The sequence below is a fragment of the Kogia breviceps genome, chromosome 10 (genome assembly GCF_026419965.1).
Source record: "Kogia breviceps isolate mKogBre1 chromosome 10, mKogBre1 haplotype 1, whole genome shotgun sequence".
NCBI classification, from domain to species: Eukaryota; Metazoa; Chordata; class Mammalia; order Artiodactyla; family Physeteridae; genus Kogia; species Kogia breviceps.
This window is the reverse complement of record NC_081319.1, coordinates 56983244-57004569: the sequence shown is the minus strand read 5'-3', so window position 1 is coordinate 57004569 and position 21326 is coordinate 56983244.

The following is a 21326-nucleotide window of genomic DNA, read 5'->3' as shown; positions in this document are numbered from 1 at the left end:
GAAGTGTTTGTCTGGGACTCCGTCTCAGTCATCCTCTGGAGGGTTTGTGACAGTTCTGTCTTCGGGTGTGTGAATGTGTATTGCATTTGTGTGATTGGTATTCTTGTTGCCTTTTGTAAAATGGGGAATTCAGGTTCAATTCATTAAGAAAAATTTTAGCTATAAAACTATGACTAAAGAAAAAGATGATTTTTTTTTTTTTTTTTTTTTTTAACCAATGTATGGCAACAGTACTCTTTAGACTCTGGAGAAAATTGGTTAAGATGAAACTCTTTTGAAACTCCCAAACTGGTTCTTTTTGCATATGCAGTGAGAGAAAGCTAGCTTGATAAAATACTGTTTTCAGAATTCTGACCCTGAGAGATCAAAATTATGACTAGGCAAAAGCTTGAAGTTAACTTTTATCGTGACTTTAAAATACAAAAATAGCCCACTTTGCCCGAGACTTCAGCCTTGCCTTGGGTAAATTAGTAAAACTTCAAGCCAAGAAAAAAGTAAAAAGAGAGAGAGGAAAGAGGGCTTAGGTTTATTAAACAAACATCTCGTACCATTAAAGAGAAATTATGCTATGAAAAAATATGTATGTTTTTAGAGGTTATGAAATATGTTCTTAAGTTTGCCAATCAAAAATGCTGGTATAACAGTTCAATTATTTGTTTCTTGGTTTTGTTATGGTTTTGTTAAGGTTTTCAAGGTTAAAAACTGTAATATGTAAAAATGGTAAGGGAAGCATTTCAGTATATAAAGCAAGTAGGATATGTGTTGTCAGCAAGAGAAGGTATAAAGGTGAGATATTTTTGTTGGGAAAAAAAGGAGAATAATTTTGTCCTAGGTCTTGTTGCTTCTGTATGGGAAAACAAGGGACAAATTAATATGGATCCAGAAAGTGCTAAAAGGTTTGTGAAAAAGGAACTTTGAGAAAAGAATTTTGTACATTGTCAGGATTAAAATTAGATTGAGTTTAATTAGGTAAATGAATTTTGTTATTAACAGTAAACTGATGCAAGACTGAATTTAGTTTTCTCTCTGTGTTAAGAGAACAAAGTTTTCCTGGAATATTGAGCTGTTTTTGATAACAGATTGTAAGTTTCTTTCTCTAGCTAACTTTGAATTTTCCAGAGCACCCCTGAGACATCTCAGAGAGAAGTATTAGTAAAAAAAAAATTTTTTTTTAATCTAATGGAAAGCTATTATTTTACTTCTAATCATACTTTTGACTCCAATGTTCATGATGAAAAAAAATTGTCTAATGAAGTTGTCCCAGAGTATAACTACTTATGAGGTGTATCACTGCTGGCTTGAAGTACATGTCAGAGCTGACTGTGCTGTTTCTGCATGTAGCCCCCGCCCTCCACCTATAAAAGCTCTTGCCCACTGATTGTCAGTGGGGGGAGTCGGCCTTTGGACAGGAGTCTGCCCCACCACCCCCATTTGCCAGCCTCCAAAATAAAGCAAATTTTCCTTTCCACCAACCTTGCCTCCTTATTGGCTTTTGAGTGGAAGCAGCTGGACCCACTTTCACTAACAGGTTTGGGCTCCCAACGTGAGGCTGGGATCTCGCGAGATCTGGCTCCCAGGTTTTCCCAAGCAGAGCGGCCGCCATGATGATGTGCCCGGAAGGCTGTGAGGAGTAGTACTCTGCTCGTGGCTCTCTGGCGCTGCCCTGAGAGGGGTTTGGTGGGGACATTCCTAGCAGCTGCTGAAACCATTTGTTTCAGGGTTCTTCCCCTGCTCGGCACTGGCTGCCAACGTACACTTTTCCTTGGTGGAACGGAAAGATGCCTCTGGACGAGCTGACGAGCTCCAAGACTGAGTAAGTACACTGGTGTGCGTCCGGAAAACTTCTCTTTTGAGCATGAGGTGCTATTTGGGCATTTTGCGAATTGGTCTGACGTGTTTCTGACGTTGAGGACCCTTTGCGAGCACTGAGTGTCATTTGGGTGTATTCCTAATTGGTTCTGACTTGTGTCTGACGTCAAGGCCTATTTGTGTTGGGAAGTGTTTGTCTGGGACTCCGTCTCAGTCATCCTCTGGAGGGTTTGTGACAGTTCTGTCTTCGGGTGTGTGAATGTGTATTGCATTTGTGTGATTGGTATTCTTGTTGCCTTTTGTAAAATGGGAAATTCAGGTTCAATTCATTAAGAAAAATTTTAGCTATAAAACTATGACTAAAGAAAAAGATGATTTTTTTTTTTTTTTTTTTTTTTTAACCAATGTATGGCAACAGTACTCTTTAGACTCTGGAGAAAATTGGTTAAGATGAAACTCTTTTGAAACTCCCAAACTGGTTCTTTTTGCATATGCAGTGAGAGAAAGCTAGCTTGATAAAATACTGTTTTCAGAATTCTGACCCTGAGAGAACAAAAATATGACTAGGCAAAAGCTTGAAGTTAACTTTTATCGTGACTTTAAAATACAAAAATAGCCCACTTTGCCCGAGACTTCAGCCTTGCCTTGGGTAAATTAGTAAAACTTCAAGCCAAGAAAAAAGTAAAAAGAGAGAGAGGAAAGAGGGCTTAGGTTTATTAAACAAACATCTCGTGCCATTAAAGAGAAATTATGCTATGAAAAAATATGTATGTTTTTAGAGGTTATGAAATATGTTCTTAAGTTTGCCAATCAAAAATGCTGGTATAACAGTTCAATTATTTGTTTCTTGGTTTTGTTATGGTTTTGTTAAGGTTTTCAAGGTTAAAAACTGTAATATGTAAAAATGGTAAGGGAAGCATTTCAGTATATAAAGCAAGTAGGATATGTGTTGTCAGCAAGAGAAGGTATAAAGGTGAGATATTTTTGTTGGGAAAAAAAGAATAATTTTGTCCTAGGTCTTGTTGCTTCTGTATGGGAAAACAAGGGACAAATTAATATGGATCCAGAAAGTGCTAAAAGGTTTGTGAAAATGAACTTTGAGAAAAGAATTTTGTACATTGTCAGGATTAAAATTAGATTGAGTTTAATTAGGTAAATGAATTTTGTTATTAACAGTAAACTGATGCAAGACTGAATTTAGTTTTCTCTCTGTGTTAAGAGAACAAAGTTTTCCTGGAATATTGAGCTGTTTTTGATAACAGATTGTAAGTTTCTTTCTCTAGCTAACTTTGAATTTTCCAGAGCACCCCTGAGACATCTCAGAGAGAAGTATTAGTAAAAAAAAAATTTTTTTTTAATCTAATGGAAAGCTATTATTTTACTTCTAATCATACTTTTGACTCCAATGTTCATGATGAAAAAAAATTGTCTAATGAAGTTGTCCCAGAGTATAACTACTTATGAGGTGTATCACTGCTGGCTTGAAGTACATGTCAGAGCTGACTGTGCTGTTTCTGCATGTAGCCCCCGCCCTCCACCTATAAAAGCTCTTGCCCACTGATTGTCAGTGGGGGGAGTCGGCCTTTGGACAGGAGTCTGCCCCACCACCCCCATTTGCCAGCCTCCAAAATAAAGCAAATTTTCCTTTCCACCAACCTTGCCTCCTTATTGGCTTTTGAGTGGAAGCAGCTGGACCCACTTTCACTAACAGGTTTGGGCTCCCAACGTGAGGCTGGGATCTCGCGAGATCTGGCTCCCAGGTTTTCCCAAGCAGAGCGGCCGCCATGATGATGTGCCCGGAAGGCTGTGAGGAGTAGTACTCTGCTCGTGGCTCTCTGGCGCTGCCCTGAGAGGGGTTTGGTGGGGACATTCCTAGCAGCTGCTGAAACCATTTGTTTCAGGGTTCCTCCCCTGCTCGGCACTGGCTGCCAACGTACACTTTTCCTTGGTGGAACGGAAAGATGCCTCTGGACGAGCTGACGAGCTCCAAGACTGAGTAAGTACACTGGTGTGCGTCCGGAAAACTTCTCTTTTGAGCATGAGGTGCTATTTGGGCATTTTGCGAATTGGTCTGACGTGTTTCTGACGTTGAGGACCCTTTGCGAGCACTGAGTGTCATTTGGGTGTATTCCTAATTGGTTCTGACTTGTGTCTGACGTCAAGGCCTATTTGTGTTGGGAAGTGTTTGTCTGGGACTCCGTCTCAGTCATCCTCTGGAGGGTTTGTGACAGTTCTGTCTTCGGGTGTGTGAATGTGTATTGCATTTGTGTGATTGGTATTCTTGTTGCCTTTTGTAAAATGGGAAATTCAGGTTCAATTCATTAAGAAAAATTTTAGCTATAAAACTATGACTAAAGAAAAAGATGATTTTTTTTTTTTTTTTTTTTTTTTTTTAACCAATGTATGGCAACAGTACTCTTTAGACTCTGGAGAAAATTGGTTAAGATGAAACTCTTTTGAAACTCCCAAACTGGTTCTTTTTGCATATGCAGTGAGAGAAAGCTAGCTTGATAAAATACTGTTTTCAGAATTCTGACCCTGAGAGAACAAAAATATGACTAGGCAAAAGCTTGAAGTTAACTTTTATCGTGACTTTAAAATACAAAAATAGCCCACTTTGCCCGAGACTTCAGCCTTGCCTTGGGTAAATTAGTAAAACTTCAAGCCAAGAAAAAAGTAAAAAGAGAGAGAGGAAAGAGGGCTTAGGTTTATTAAACAAACATCTCGTGCCATTAAAGAGAAATTATGCTATGAAAAAATATGTATGTTTTTAGAGGTTATGAAATATGTTCTTAAGTTTGCCAATCAAAAATGCTGGTATAACAGTTCAATTATTTGTTTCTTGGTTTTGTTATGGTTTTGTTAAGGTTTTCAAGGTTAAAAACTGTAATATGTAAAAATGGTAAGGGAAGCATTTCAGTATATAAAGCAAGTAGGATATGTGTTGTCAGCAAGAGAAGGTATAAAGGTGAGATATTTTTGTTGGGAAAAAAAGAATAATTTTGTCCTAGGTCTTGTTGCTTCTGTATGGGAAAACAAGGGACAAATTAATATGGATCCAGAAAGTGCTAAAAGGTTTGTGAAAATGAACTTTGAGAAAAGAATTTTGTACATTGTCAGGATTAAAATTAGATTGAGTTTAATTAGGTAAATGAATTTTGTTATTAACAGTAAACTGATGCAAGACTGAATTTAGTTTTCTCTCTGTGTTAAGAGAACAAAGTTTTCCTGGAATATTGAGCTGTTTTTGATAACAGATTGTAAGTTTCTTTCTCTAGCTAACTTTGAATTTTCCAGAGCACCCCTGAGACATCTCAGAGAGAAGTATTAGTTAAAAAAAATTTTTTTTTTAATCTAATGGAAAGCTATTATTTTACTTCTAATCATACTTTTGACTCCAATGTTCATGATGAAAAAAAATTGTCTAATGAAGTTGTCCCAGAGTATAACTACTTATGAGGTGTATCACTGCTGGCTTGAAGTACATGTCAGAGCTGACTGTGCTGTTTCTGTATGTAGCCCCCTCCCTCCACCTATAAAAGCTCTTACCCCCTGATTGTCAGTTGAGGGAGTTGGCCTTTGGAGAGGAGTCTGCCCTCCCCTCCCCCAGTTGCTGGCCTCTGAAATAAAACAAACTTCCTTTCCACTAACCTTGCCTCTTTATTGGCTTTTGAGCGGTGAGCTACCGGATCCACTCTTGGTAACCGAAGCGTGTAGTTATATCTTGGATGTCCTGTCTTAGGTTGCATTATACTCAGTTATGTTACTTGTCAGCTATAATGATGAAAGCTAAAATGATTAAAAAATAACTTTGTTTTTCATATTAACACCAAGTATATTTAGCACAATTTTTAGATTCATCGACTTTTCCAGAAATGTAACTATCATGTAAATCCATGGAAGATTGTCCTTTGTTTTGTTAAGAATTTTACAAAGAGATGTTTACTATTTTGAAATATCATGCTCCTAACTCCAGTGTTGTTTCTGGTATTTCAATACCAGACAGTCAGCTTCATAGCTTTCCAACTGGTGGGGATTCTAATTTAGGTAAACATGTGACTCTTTCATTATACTACTTTCTTTTTCTCTCTCTTTTATTTATAGGTAGGGCTTTTTGGTTGCTTTTTTGGGGGTGGGGGTTGGAGCCTATGAATATCTGGAGGCTGATATTCATCTTTGTGGCACTGAGTCTGGGAGGGTTGTGAACCACATTGTTTAGGACAGTGCAGGTTCTCAGCATAGCAATGAGATCATAATTATAATGATAGTTACCATTTACTGATTGTTTTCCATGCACCAAAGCAGTGTGATAATCACTTTACAAAAATCTTCTCATTTGATTCCCACAATAAATCTTTCAGATAGGCATATTTTTCTATCTCAATCTTTACAAGTGAGACAAGTTTGGCCAATACAGTTAGTAAGTGTAGTTGGCACTTCATACCCACGAATGCAGAACCCGGGGGTGCAGAATCCATGGATATGGAGAGCCCACTTCACTAAGCCATTTTATATAAGGGACTTGAGCAGCCGCAGATTTTGGTTTCCGCAGGGGACCTGGAACCACTCCCCTGCGGATACAGAGGGAGGACTGTCATAGAGCATCGTTTGAATCCAAATCTGCTTGACCTCAGAGCCAGGGTGTTTACCTGCCCAGTTAAACCACCAGTCTAGAAAAGATTGCTGCACCAGCTGAGGGAACAACCAGAAGCAGGCAGGTCGTTAACTCTATGTCTGAACCATCATTGCTTCCAGTACAGCAATACCAGTCCCTAATTTCAGAACAGGAGGCAAGGCTCAAATGTATCAGGAAAGACAGAAGGAAGAGCTATATAGAGTTAACAAACTTCAAATATATCTGCTATTTCTTCCAAGTGAAAATGCCACAGAACTCTCCAAGGTCAGAATCACCTCTTTTCAGTTCTTCTTCATGAACAACTTCATATGTTCATGCAAAACCTTTGACCTCTAAGAAGCCAGCAGCATTGATAATTATATCTCAAAAACAACCCTTTATGTGGTACCCACTCTATAATGGATTCAGAGACATGAATAAAACATCTTAATTTTCAAGTATTTCTTTTTAAATTAATATTTGAAAGAAAAATATCTTGTAAAGAAAGGAGATTTTTGTAAGGCGTGTAGCTCTTGCATAGAGGGATAGAGTTTTCATGGCCTGTCTTGTTAAAACTGCTCCAGTACCCATCTGATGCACATTTATTTATGGATTTTAGACTAAAAGCTCTTTTTTGTCAGTTTTCTTCACAAGCACTTATCTTGACATCCTCATTAGGTGATTTTTCTCTTTTCTTTTTTGTTGAGGCCTAGCCATGCCCTTGGTACTCTCTTTTGTTCCTTGCTGCAAAAGGAATGGTTTTAAAGCCTCCCTTTCCACCAGTCCCACCTTTTTTTTTCTTTGTAATTAGCCTTATTTGAGGACCAGAGAAGCAAAAGATTGGAAAGAAATACAAAAACTGTTGAACAAAAGACGATGTTCTTTACCCCAACCATACGCTGTATAGCTCGCGTGCAACCTGGGTCAGATGACTCATATATGCCTTTAAAATGAAAAGAGAATGAAAAAGGAAAGAACAAGAAAAAGCACTGACTTTCACAGCAGCTGCATTGGTATAAACAGGCTGGGAGTAAATGTCACAGCAAAGGAGAATAATACATCTTGCCTTCATTGCAAAAGTAACTCACTTTAAAACCAAAGAACATGATGAAACTACATACCTGGTCACAATGCTTTTAGATAATCATTTGAAATACCTCAATATTAATTTTCTTTAATTGGAAGGAGAGAAACACTTTTCTTTTTTAAAACTCTAAGCGTGTTTTCTCATTTGAGCCACACGAAAATGGAATTGTTCAGCTATTTCCTTTAAAATTGGTTCATTAAAACAGCTTCGATACAGTTGTGATTAATGAAATGTTTTTTCTGCCTCTTATTTCATTAGTTAAGAGGACCAATGGATTTATGCTTTCCTTGTCTCTAGAAGTAAAACTCTAGCTTTCAAAATATTAAAATTCATAAATATTGACTGGCAGTTGGGCCTGGAATAATGTTATTTCTTAAAAAAAAGTTTTTTGTACCAATACATTTCATGAAAATGGCCATCAAAGGCAGTTTTAATGGGGCAAATGTTACAAAGTATGAAGACTCAGGTTTCCAGAGATAGAGCTGCCAAAAACCAACTTGTCTTTCTCCCCACTCTACCCCCTGAAATAAACATTTTAAGTTTATCAGAATATAGGCTTGGTTTGTTGTTTTCCATTTTGATTGGGCAAGTATCAATGACCCAACAGGAAATGTAGAGAACACTCCACCTGGCAATTTAAGGAGAGTACAGGAAACAGGATACAGTTGACCCTCCAACACAGGGGTTGGGGCGCTGACCCACCACATGGTCAAAATCGGAGTATAACTCACTCTTCGTGGTTCCTTGGTATCCGCGGTTCCAAATCCTCGGAGTCAACCCACAGCAGACCCCTAACACCATAGTATTTACTGTTGAAAACAATCTGTGTATAAGTGGGCCCATGCAGTTCAAGCTATGTTATGTGTTATTCAAGGGTTAACTGTGTTTGTAAAGGTGTGAAAGGGGTTTAGGAAAACCATCAACATGTGGTTTTGGTAGCCCCTGTCATCCACAGGCCTGAAGTGGCAAAAGGAAGGAACCATTATCAAAATCTACAAAACAAACTCTGGTTTCTTGCAGCCAACCCGCAATGACCAGCAATGCAGAAGTTAGAGGAACACACACCCCACCCTGTTCACTTCCTGCCCTTGATTTCTTGCTAGCTATGCCAGCTGGGAAGCAAAGGGCAAAGGAAGCTGTTGGTGCCATCCTGGCACAGAGCAAGGGGACAAGGAAGCAGGGGGGCACACGGAATCAATCTGAATTTTTAGACCCAGATAAATACCTCTTTCTCTCCCCACTTTTTGCTATGAGATACAAGCATCTCTTTCCCTTTTTTTTTTTTTTTTTTTTGTTTTGTTTTTTTTGTGGTATGCGGGCCTCACTGTTGTGGCCTCTCCCGTTGTGGAGCACAGGCTCCGGACGCTCAGGCTCAGCGGCCATGGCTCACGGGCCCAGCCGCTCCGCGGCATGTGGGATCTTCCCGGACCAGGGCACGAACCTGTGTCCCCTGCATCGGCAGGCGGATTCTCAACCACTGCGCCACCAGGGAAGCCCCGCATCTCTTTCCCTTAAGCTTTCTTTTCCCTTTACATAAAATCAGTGTCATGGAACTCTTTTAAGGAAACAATTCTAAACAGCAAAACTTGGTCCTCTTAATTCTGTTAACAGACCTCAAAAAGCTCAAAATACCTGAAGAAAGATTATTGCCCCCTCTTCACCTGCTACTGGGTGGAAAGTAATTAAAGGATGTGGTCATTTCACTCAGCAAATATTTGAGTACTGAGCAAGTGCACACCAAGGCACCATCTAAGAACCACGGAGGACCCAAGGGTGAGTCAGATGAGGACCTGGTCACCAGCATGTCTCTGGATTCCCAGCATCCATTTCTGTTTTCTTCTCCTGCATGTACTCAGGCACAAGACAGTGCTCACAACTCAGGCTGGTCAATCAACACATTCCTGTCTTCTACCTGGTGTGACAGGCTCAGGACAGATAAGTTACCTAAGATAGACCAATAAGAGTCTTGTTTGGGGGGCTTCCCTGGTAGCACAGTGGTTAAGAATCCGCCTGCCAATACAGGGGACTTGGGTTCGAGCCCTGATCCGGGAAGATCCCACATGCTGTGGAGCAACTAAGCCCATGTGCCACAATTACTGAGCCTGCATTCTAGAGCCCGTGAGCTACAACTACTGAAGCCCATGTGCCTAGATCCAATGCTCCATCCACAACAAGAGAAGCCACTGCAAGGAGAAGCATGCACACTGCAACCAAGAGTAGCCCCCGCTCGCTGCAACTAGAGAAAGCCCCTGTGCAGCTACAAAGACCCAACGCAGCCAAAAATAAATAAATAAATAAATGTTATTTAAAAAGAAAAGGAGTCTTGTTTGGAACTGTTTTGCCAGATTTATGAGCAAAGAGGTGCTCTTTCAAAAGGAATTGTTCAGTGAATATGATGTGAAAAAAAGCCTGTGAGGATGAGGCCAAGTTGAGAAAAGCAAAATTCAGGAGAGAGTGAGATGGAGGCTCTGGACCAGCCATGCATGAAGCCTGTTGGACTCAGTGTCCTGAGATAATACATTATCTTGTTTTGCTTAAGCTGTGATTTTATCTCTTACAACAGGATGAATCTTGACTCATATATTATCCTCAAGAAGTTTGTGTGTAACAGGGAAGATCGACGTGTAAACAAAACACAAAATATAAAGTTAGAAATAGCATTTTTAAAAGATAGATATAAAGACTTCAGGAAGCCTAGGTTTACTTACAGAAGTAATTATCTGAACAATCAAGGAAATTAAGATGCCATTTGAACTGGGCCCTGAGTCACAGATAAAATGTGATGTGTTGATTTTTAGGGGGTGAGCACACAGAGAGACAGAGACAGACAGAGAGATATAAAGGGATATATACTCCAATATACTTCAAAATGTTATCCATGGTAATTTCTGGGAATTAGGATTGTAATGGAAAAGGGTTTTTTAAATTGTTGTTTTTTTTAGGCTATAATTTTTATTCTGTTATATTCTTTAAATTTGTTACAACTAGTATGTGTTACTTCTGTAGTTTTCTTAAAAAGAAAAAGTATTCAGAAACCTCCTTTAGTTCAGACCTCCTTTTGTACAGACCTATAAGCAGTTGCAATAAACCACGAGTTGATGATGATCTGCCAAAACAGTGTGTGTGTGGAGGAAGGGTGACAGGTAAGCAAAAATAGAACAGGGACATGAATTATAGCAGGACAATTTATTGTAATGACTTTTTAAACAGCTTTAAAATGTGAAGAGATAACTTTCATCATTTCTTCCTCCACCAAATGTAATTTGTCCTAGGCCAAATACAAGTGTGATGTTGGTAGTAATTAAAATTTAATTTGTTTTGCCACAAAAAAGATCTACCAGATGGATGTTTCTCTGCTTTTGTTGACTGGGTAGAAACTAGAATGTAATGATGATGATGAAGAGGAGGAGTAGGATGATATAACCTGTAGTACAGGGGAAGCACATCACATGTACAGCAACCCTATAAATTGTTTACTCCTATAATCTGCACTTTGCAATTGAGGAAACTGACACTTACCCTGGGCCACATAACAAGCCTGTGGGGACTGAGATTTGACCTCATGAAGTCCTGGTCCAGGGCACCTACTATATGGCGTCTCCACAGAAACGGTGATGGATGGTCTCTGTGCATATACAAACATCCTTAAAGAATTAGAAGCCCTATCCTTAATACAAATAAGAAAGTGATGATGAAGTTTTCACTATTTCACACACATCCTCCACTATCATTTGGTGTACAGCTAGCTGAGGTTAAGGGTACATTTATGCCCATAATCTTGATTTCCGCATCATACTAATTCAGAGGTAGTTGGGGCATCTAACTTGCTTCTGGAACCACATATCTGCTGCCCTGTGCCAAGCAGAATGAGATCTACCAATATTCTAATGCTGAAATTAGACAGCTCAAACAACAGCTGATTGCACACCATGAGATCCACTAAAATCTGACAGCAGGTGTACTCACCAATTTTGACCATAATGATGGCAATAAGGAGACTTTCTGTTAAAGGGACAAGAGAGCAGATATCTGGCACCAGGCAATGGAAAAAAGCAAGACAGTTTTAAACAAGTACCACATGTGGTGACTCATTAGATGTTGAGAGCTAATAAGAGGCTGAAGATTTTTAGCTTAGCACTGATGCTGTGGGCGGCAGGATCTCTTAACATCTAGAAATTGAGGATGAATCAGGAGGTGGTGATAAATCCGATGCTGATGCCTGGAGTGTGGAACTGTTATATTTTTAGGATAAAGGCGAAGATGTAAAAGTCTAAGAGAGTGCCAGAGTGAAGCAGATATGTTGAGAGATCTGCATGTTTTTGTATTCATTCATTCACTAAGCAAGTACAATGCCATGGACAACACCCCAGATTTCAGAATACAGAAAATGGCCCCTTCTGGGTGGAGCTGATAGTCTAACAGAGAAGAAACAATTAACCAGATAAAGATTATAAAGTGCAATGGCTATTGGGATAATAGAAATGTAGGATACCATGAGGGCATGGTCTAGAGAAGTGAAGAAATTCCAGTGGAGGTGCAGGCCCAGGACAAGAAGAAGAAATAATGAAAGAGGGAGGGAAGTCCCACCAGGTGGGACTGTAAGAAGGCCAGAGCTGGCAGGAGCTGGGTGGTTAGCGAGGATGGAGAGGTGGACGGGCCCAGATCCTTATGGTCTATACAAAAGCATCTCTACTCTTACAGACAGGAAAGATATCTCAATAGCTGCCATTCTTTTAAAGGCAGCCAGATAACCAACATGTGTATTTTGAGAAACTGCTACATGCTGTGCAGTGAACAAGATGAAGTCTGGCCCTGGAGAAGCTTGTCTATTGGTGGAGGGATTCAGACAATGAATCTGCAGAAGAATACACGTGTCAAGTGCTAGGAAGAAGATGAAAGAGGCTGCGATGGGAGAGGATGAGTCGTGGGCAGGGACATGGAACCCTGGTCATGCACAGTGACCACTCTTGTGGAGGAAATATTTGAATTGAGGTCTCAACAGTGAGATAAGAGGAGGCCTGTGAGTGTCTGGGGAAAGCATTCCAAGCAGAAGGACAGCCAACTCCTTGAGACAGAAACAAGCAGTCTTGTGTTCACCACCCAGAAATTGGGCCCATGCAGCCAAGAGGGGGATGAAGGGAGGTTTAAGGGCCACGAAGATCAGGTAGAAACTTGAGGGAAAATGACTAGACGTTCAGGCTGGCCCGAAGTAACCCCAGTTACCACTCTTTAGCCCAATTTAATTATTAATAACGCCCTCCCTCCTTCTCTAAGGCTCATGGAATAGGGCAAGGAGACTAAATTTTGCAGTTCAGGTGAAAGCCATTGGGGACTTTTAAGCAAGGCAACCACGTGATCCGCGGATTCATGCCTTAGAAAAGTTGCTCTGGCTGCAATTGGCAGACGTTCTGTAAGGAGAAGGACTTCCTTCCATTCTGTTTAAGGCCCTGATACCCAAAGAATTTCTTGGGTTTCTCACAGTACTGCAGAATCTTGGAATTTGGAAAGAATCTAGAGCTTACTTTGTTTATAGACCTACACCATGTAAGAATGCCTCCTACCATAATTGGTGCTTACAACTGGCTTTAATGAAACTCAAATAAAAGACTACCATCAAATAAAGAGGCAGGAGACTTAGAATAAGAAGAACAGAGTCTTTGGAGCAAGACAGAGCCAGATATGAGTCCTGACCCTGTATGAGCTTTGTGACCTCAGGCAAATTACTTAACCTCGCTAAGCCTTTGATTTGCCACCTGCAAAACAGAAACAATAATAACCACCTGGGTGCCTTTAAAGTATTAAAAATAAGCTATGTAAAGCATTGGCTGGTGCAGAGTATTTCAATATTATACAAATAAAATAATAAAGATTCTTTAATGTCATTTCAAAAAGCCAATCCTACCTGACAAGGTGATTTTTCAAATTATTGTCGACATCACTTTTTATAGTTTGCTTTGAACCTCTGCTGAAGACAATGCATTCTCTCCCCCGAGTAATGCACTTGATATGCACATGAAATTTTGCAAAAACATTTATTGAATGGCAGCTTGGAATAATGTTTGCAAAACTGTTGAAGGGCTCCTTTTAAAACAGAAACTGAGCTGAATCATAGAATTGTAATTCCATCTACCCCACTCTCCATTCAGTATCCCAATTTTCCCAGCAAGGTGACTAAGTCTTTCCCCTCTGTCGCTCGCACCCCTTCTCTAACCCTAGTCTAACTGACCTCACTAAGCAGGTTATAAGTGACTATCAGACACACAAAGGAAAGGGTTATAAGGCTTTACCATAGAAAATATTGAAGAAAATTATTGAAACTCTCCAGCGATCAATACAGCAATTTTTTCCTGTAGTGATTTTTGTCCTGAAAAATCTGGATAAGTCTGACTGATTCCTGAAATATACATTTACATGGTCTCCTTTATGCCTGCAACTAGGATGAGGTGACCCAAATCTTTGTGATTGACCACTGGTGCTAAGAGACCAGGATCACAAACACTCATTCACATCTAACAGAACAGCCTTTCTCAGAAATCTTGAGTAGCAATTACACTAGCTCTAAAAGGAAGCCATCGTAAACATTTCACAGTTATTGTATTAGTTTTCTAGGCCTGCCATAACAAAGTGCTATAAATAACAGAAGTGTATTGTCTCACAGTTCTGGAGGCTAGAAGTTCAAGATCAAGGTATGGGCAGATTGGTTCTTTCTGAAGGCTCTGAGGGAAAATTTGCTTCCTGCCTCTCTCCTGGCTCCTGGCAGTTTGCTGGCATTTCTTGGCTTACAGATGCAGGCTTAACTCCTGCATCTTTGTCTTCATGGCCTTCTCGCTGTGTGTGTCTGTCCCTTCATACATTTATTCATTTTATAAGGACATTTATTCTTTTTATAAGGTCACCAGTCATACTGGAGTAGGAGCTCACCCACTCCAGAATGACCTCATTTTACCCTACCAAATCACACCTGCAACAACCCTATTTCCAAATAAGGGTACACTCTGAGGTACTAGGGTTAGGACACCAACATGAATTTGAGGTGGACACAATTCAATCCATCACAATACTGAAATGAATCCTCTTTATTTCACAATTATTTATGCCTTCCCCACAGAGAGATTCCATTTGAACTTTTCTAGTTTAAAAAAATGCAAAAGGATAGCTTCCTCAACTTGATAAAGAATATCTATAAAAAATCTATAGCTAATACTTAATCCATAACTATATTTTATGGTGAAAAACTCTTAAGTCTTCCCACTAAGATCTGGCACAAGACAAGGATGTTTCCCCTCACCACTCCTTTTCAACATTATACTAGATGTTTTAATCAATGCAATAAGACAATAAAAGAGGGGGCTTCCCTGGTGGCGCAGTGGTTGAGAATCCGCCTGCCGATGCAGGAGACACGGGTTCGTGCCCTGGTCCGGGAAGATCCCACATGCCGCGGAGCAACTAAGCCCGTGAGCCATGGCCGCTAGGCCTGCGTGTCCGGAGCCTGTGCTCCGCAACAGGAGAGGCCACAACAGTGAGAGGCCTGCATACCGCAAAAAAAAAAAAAAAAAAAACAATAAAAGGAAATATATATATATACACATAGAGAGAGAGAGAAGGAAAAAATAAAACTGTCTGTTTGCAGATGATATGATTGTCAGTGTAAAAAATCCAAAAGAATCAACAAAAACCTATTGGAACTAATAAAAGGTTGAAGGATACAAGGTTAATATACAAAAGCCAATCACTTTCCTATATATCAGCAATAAACAAGTGGAATTTGAAATTAAAAACATAACACCATTACACTAGCACCCCCCAAAATGAAATACTTTGGTATAAATCTAACAAAATATGTACATGAGCTATATGAGAAAAACTATAAAACTTTGATGAACAAAATCAAAGAAAAACTAAATAAATGGAGAGATATTCCATGTTCATGGGTAAGAAGACTCAATATTGTCAAAATGTCACTTCTTTCCAACTTGATCTGTACATTCAATGCAATCCTGGTCAAAATCCCAGTACTTTTTTTGTGGATATTGACAAATTGGTTCTAAAGTTTATATTGAGAGGCAAAAGATCCAGAATAACCAACATAATATTGAAAGAGAACAAAGTTGGAATATGAAACCCACCCAACTTCAAGTCTTATTTTAAAGCTACAGTGGTAAAAACAGTGTGGTATTGGGCTTCCCTGGTGGCGCAGTGGTTGAGAGTCCGCCTGCTGATGCAGGGGACATGGGTTTGTGCCCCAGTCCAGGAAGATCCCACATGCCGCAGAGCAGCTGGGCCCATGAGCCATGGCTGCTGAGCCTGCGTGTCCAGAGCCTGTGCTCTGCAACGGGAGAGGCCATAACAGTGAGAGGCCCGTGTACTGCAAAAACAAAACAAAACAAAACAGAATGGTGTGGTATTGAGGAAAGAGTAGACAACTAGATCAATGGAAAAGAATAGAGAGCTCAGAAATACACCCACATAAATATAGTCAGTTGGTCTTTGACAAAGGAGCAAAGGTGATACAATGGAGTAAAGATAGTCTTTCAACAAATGGTGGTGGAACAACAGGACATACAAAAAAAAAAAAAAGGATCTAGACACAGACCTTACACCCTTCACAAAAATTAATTCAAAACTGATTGTAGACCTAAATGTAAAATGCAAAACTGTAAAACTCTAAAAGATAATAGAAGGGAAAACATAGATGACCTTGGGTATGAAAATGACTTTTTAGATATAACAGCAAAGATACAATCCAGAAAGAAAGAATTGATAAGTTAGACTTAATTAAAATTAAAAACTTTTGCTCTGTGAAAGATGTTGTCAAGAGAATAAGAAAACAAGCCATGGAATGGGAGAATATATTTGCAAAAGGCATATCTGATAAAGGACTGTTATCCAAAATATACAAACAACCCTTAAACCTCAACAATAAGAAACAAACAAACTGATTTTTAAAATGGACCCATAGACCTTAACAGACCCCTTACCAAAAAAGATATATAGATGACAAATTAGCATATGAGAAGACGCTCCATATCATATGAGCTACCACTATACAGCTATTAGAATAGCAAAATCCAGACCACTGACAACACCAAGTGGTGGTGAAGACGTGGAGCAACAGGAAATCTCATTCACAGCTGGTGGCGTGAAAAATGGAACAGCCACTTTAGAAGACACTTGGACAGTTTCTTACAAGAATAAGTATACTCTGAAAAAATTAAGCAATCATGCTTCTTGCTATTTACCCAAAGGAACTGAAATAAAAACCTGTACGTGGATATTTATGGTAGCTTAATTCATAATTGTTAAAAACAGGAAGCAACCAAGATGTCCTTCAGGAGGTGAATGGATAAATAAACTGTGGTTCATCCATACAATGGAACATTATTCAGAAGTAAAAAGGAATGAGCTACCAAGCCATGAAAAGACCATAGAGGAACCATAAATGCATATTACTAAGTGAAAGAAATTTGAAATGGATATATATTGTATGATTCCACCTGTATGGCATTGTGGAAAAGGCAAAGCTATGGAAATAGTCAAAAGATCAGTGGTTGCCAGGGGTTAGCTAGGGGTAAGGAGGTGAACAGAGCAGTAAAAATACTCTGTGTACCATAATGACGGATACATCATTGTCCAAATCCATAGAATATATAACACCAAGAGTGAGTGGTAATGTGAACTATGGACTTGGGGTGACTATGATGTGTCAGTGTAAGTCATCAATTGTGACAAATGTACCACTCGGTATGGGGGGCTTCTTAATGGGAGAGGCTATGTATGCGTGGGGTCAGAGGTATGTGGGAAATCTCTACCTTCCCCTAAATTTTGCTGTGAACCTTAAACTGCTCTAGCAATATCGTCTTAATTTTTAAAAAGTGATTCTTTTAAAAAGTTCTTCAAGCTACTTGTCATTCCTGTTCAAAAAGATATTTCCTTTGAAAACTTTATGCCTTGTTAAAAAATATACAGCATTATAAAAAAGAATTAAAAATGAAAAAGCATCTGATGCAGGCCTCCCCACAGGCCCACCCCTGCCACCACTTGTTCTCGAAGTTGACATCTGAGTCTCAGGGGTAATCAGGAACACAGAATTCATTCCAAAAATTTCTGCGGCTCAGTTGGAACAACTGTTCGTGTTTATAAGGCACATGGTTTGATGAAGATTGCATTTATTTTAGATTAGTCTGGGGGCTGGCCCTGTTGTTCTAAAAGTCTAAGGATGAAATTACAAATTTAAACAGTTGGTGTCGGTGACAAAGCCTGCTGTTTGCTGGAGCAGATGCTGTCAGCGTTCCTCCCACATCCTGTAGACACTTTTTCTACGGGAAGCACCTACAACTCCCTGCCAGAGGGCTTTCTTTAGGCCTCATGGGGCACAGACTGGAAGTGCCGGGTGTAAGTACCCGTGGAGGAAACCCCAGCACAACCTGGTGGGGTAACTCTGAGAAATAGCCACACTGACCCCAGCCTGATGAATTTCACTGACCATTCTTGTAACTTGATCTACAATGTGCCCTCACGTCTTTCTCTCACTTCCCTTCTTCCCTGGTGTTTCCTGGTTTCATCTCCTAAATAAACTAGTTACACATTGTTTTAGAATCTGCTTCTGGGGTAACCAAAACTAAGACGCTTCTCTTCCCAATACTTATTCCTTTCTTCCTTGTTAACATGACTTCAATTTTCTTGAAGTTCCCAGCTTCAAGTTCAAGTTCATGGGCTCTCCCCCACCCCAGGAAAGGGGTGCTGATTGGTCTAGACCCAGCACAGGGTTCAGGTTCTTCTACGTGAGCAGGTGGCTCCGTTATGACCAGTGAAGACACTGGGAGGGCAGAGCCAACACGGAGGAGGCAGAACCATGAGAACCGCAAGAGCAGAGGCAGAGCCCTAATCAGATCACACCCGGAGCTGCCCTGCCTCTGGAATTCTTGTTACATGAGATATTGGCCATTCCTGTTGTTTAAAGCAATTGAGCCAGAGTTTGTTGTTACTCCAGGCAAAAAGCATCTAATTATTACATTTTTATGTCTAGAGAAAAAAAACCCCACAATCCTTAGAGTGTCAAGAGATAGTATATGGCCGCTAGAGCAGGAATCAAGAGCCAGAAGGGGACAAACAGACATCAGGACAAGCAAGGGGAAGTGGACAGGGGATGGAATTATGTTCACCGAATAATAATGGCAAAGGAATCCAGAATGTCCGAACCAGAGAAACAGGGCACCAAGAGTGGATAATCAGCTAACCAGCCTTTCTTCTTTCCTTCCTTCCTCTCTCCCTCCCTCTCTCTCCCTCCCTCTCTTCCTTCCTTCCTTCCTTCCTTCCTCTGTCATTCATGAACACACACTCTATTCCAGGCACTTCTAGGAACTGAGCATTCAGTGCCGAGCAGGACTGACATGGCCATAGCCTTTGGGAAGCTTGCACCCAAGAGAATCACTAGCAAGTTGAAGGCCAGGAGTGCATTTTAGAGCAAGAAGCAGGAAGGTGGACCTGTGTATGGGCCCAGATAAAACTGTGTTGCCGCAGCTGGATGCTCTTTTCTGCTGCTCTCTCCCCCAACAGGTGGACATCTCGACTCTGGGCTTCAGCGGAGCCAGGAATGACTCCTGACATGGCCCTCTAGAAGAGAAAAGTCACTTTTATTAAAAAAAAAAAAAATACGGCAATGAGATGGAGGCTGCTATTTGGCAAATGAGATTTTTTTCTCAAGTAAGAAATGACTTAAGTTGAAGATGTCAGGTAAGCTCAGCCAAAGAGCTACCTGGAAATCTGTATTGAAAAGTCAGTGCTCAGTAGGGGAAAAAGTACTGTGATGTCTTCCGAGGCACAGAAAGGATGTTAGCCACTCAGATACCCATTTGCTATAGCCAGGAAAACTTGGAAGAAGGGAAGTCTTGGATGTCTCGCTATCCCTTTGGAAGAAATTATTTTATAACTAAAAGGAGAACAGAGACAAAATATAAAATTATACTTATTTCTCTTGGAATTCATGCCATAAAAACTGAATCTTGAAGATGGCAGGTACCCATCTCTGAGTGCCACGCTATAAATTGACCCAAACATCTCTTAAATATAACGTACAGTATTACTTATACAATTTAAATGTACATTATTCTTTATTATTAACATGTTTTACTTAAAATGTTTATCATTTGTACATTTAAGCTGGTAACACTTTCTTTTGCACTGACCTGCAGATGTCTGTGTCACCTACTATTGTTCTGCTTTGTATATATTCTGCTTTGTGTATTATTTTCAAACATATCAAAAATAGCCACACATACACATTTATGCTCTCTTTTCAAGCTAATATGGCTGATAATTATGTTATAAAAATGAGTATTATAAAATGTGTGGTTTTGTGCATCTTATGGAAGCTTAAAGGCTATTTTTGATTCATTTATTTATTCATTCATTCAACAAATATTTGTGGAATGCCTATGACAAGCTAGATGCTAGAATCTTGAGCTAGAAGCTAGATTTGTCTCTATAAGTCTATAAAGTCTCTGTAGAAACTACTTTTCTACTGCTGCCTTACAGTTAACCGTGAGTTATCAATACCAAGATCCAAATAATCAATCAATATGAGATGGCAAAAAAAAGTCAAAAAACAGAAGAATAGGAGCAAGGTTAGATTCAGATACAAAGATTCATAGAATGGAATATACAAGATAAAAATAAGAGAATGTGTGAAGGCCATGAGAAAATCTGTGAGACTGATACCCACAGAAGTTTACAAATAACAAGGAAAGCACCGTCTAGTCAGTGCTTGGTTGGTATCAGCAAGTTCTCATTGACAGCTGTGTTGAAAGGCTTGAGCCCCATTCTTTGGTCCCAGTTGATCCTCTAGACCTAGAAAGCACTATTTTCAACCATCTGAGTCTTCATCACTTCATCACAGACAGCCAATCAGTCCCTCTACAATCTCTGCTTTGTTTCTTTTCCACCAAGTTCCAGTTGCTCTCTAATTCTGAAAGCAGAAGTCCAACATTGTTTCATAAGAGGCAAGATTTGGATTCATTCTGGCACATCACCTGTGGTGCACCATCTTTGGTTCATGACAGAGCAGTCACTTATGCAGAGAACAGAACATCACATCATCAAAGTCAACAAGTTAGAAAAAAGAGAGACTTAAGACAGCAAGGTACAAACTAAGATAAGCCACCATATGTGTGCAAACCTTCATGGGAGAGGGAGGAAGTTGGCAGGCCAATACTGAGAGCCCTGGGACCTAAAGGGAAAACTCTGATCAGTGGTGTAGATTCAGAAATTCTGCCTCATCATTTTTCTCAGAACAAATCAGGCTCTGTACACTGACTTAAATCAACTATCTAAAAGGAGACAGAAATATATATCAGTAGGTCAATTATTTATGTGTGGTCAAAATCCCTCTAACCTTTCCCAATCTCAAGGGATTTATAAAAGCTATCAGGAATTTTCTTGAAGACCATGGACTAAAAATAACTGAGAACTGAGTATCCTGTGATAAACCATAATGGAAAAGAATTTTAAAAACAAATATATATATATATATATATACACACACGCACATATATATAACTGAATCACTTTGCTGTACAGCAGAAATTAACATAACATTGTAAATCAACCATACTTCAATTCAAAAAATGAAAAAAATTTAACCAAAGTGGAAGAGTCTTGAAAGGTTTTTAATACAGATGGGGCAAAGCCTGGTGATCTGACTTTATTCCATGTCATCCAAGTGTTCATGCTGAACAGATGGAGCTGTGGGGTCTGAATAAGATATTTTTTCCAGGACCCGCGGTTCTGACTCAGAACAAGCACTGGAGTGGATCAGAG